Source organism: Octopus bimaculoides, chromosome 11 (assembly GCF_001194135.2).
Source record: "Octopus bimaculoides isolate UCB-OBI-ISO-001 chromosome 11, ASM119413v2, whole genome shotgun sequence".
NCBI classification, from domain to species: domain Eukaryota; kingdom Metazoa; phylum Mollusca; class Cephalopoda; order Octopoda; family Octopodidae; genus Octopus; species Octopus bimaculoides.
The window spans coordinates 11,971,095-11,972,143 of NC_068991.1; positions in this window are offsets into that span (position 1 = coordinate 11,971,095).

Sequence of the window (1,049 nt, forward strand, 5' to 3'; positions counted from 1 at the left end):
ACGCTTGTTTGCAATGTCCTGTACCCAGATATGCACCTATACATACAGGTGGATGTCGGTATGCACATACCTGTACGTATATATGCATATACTCATTTACTGTTGTTATATATATATATATATATATATAATTATTCAAACACATACACATACCTCTATATGTTTATATATATACATATACAGTAGCTATTCACATATATGTATATACGATTATACATGTCTCTGTATATATGCATGCATAAACACATACGCATACATAAATAAATGTACAAATGTAATTATATGCCATGTACATACATGCATACATGCATACATACATACATACATACATACATACTTACATACATACTTACATGCGTATGCATAAAATTTAATTCGGTTAGGTGAAGCCAGCTGATTGAAACGAATATTTCACACGTGGTACGCAGATGAAACAGGTGCCTATCACGTGTGGAAAATTTACTTTCAAACCAGCTGCTTTCAGTTAACCGAATTACATGTTGTATCCTCCTCCGACTTACAACACTTTACATATGTGTGTGCTTGTACGATCGTGTATGTATATATGTGTGTGTGTGTGTGTGTGTGTGTCTGTGAATATGTGTGTGCGTGTCCGTTTCTCTATGTGTGTGTTCGTGTGTGCATGCATGCATGTATGTGTGTGTGTGTGTGTCTCTCTCTCTCTCTCTCTCTATATATATATATATATATTAACGCAAATACGTCTACAAAATGTTTCATATATGGATATATCCTTTCTACTGTAAGCACAATGTCTGAAATTTTGTGGGAGGGGGGTTGAGTCGATTACATCAACTTCAGTGCGTAACTGGTACTTAATTTATCGATCCCGAAAGAATAAAAGTCAACGTTGATCTCGGCGGAATTTGAACTCAGAATGTAAAGACAGACGAAATACCGCTGAACATTTCGCCCGGCGTGCTAACTATTCTACTAGCTCAATGACTTTATATGGATATGTATGTGTGTGTGTGTATGTATATATATATATGTATATATATTAATATATATGTATATATATGTGTATA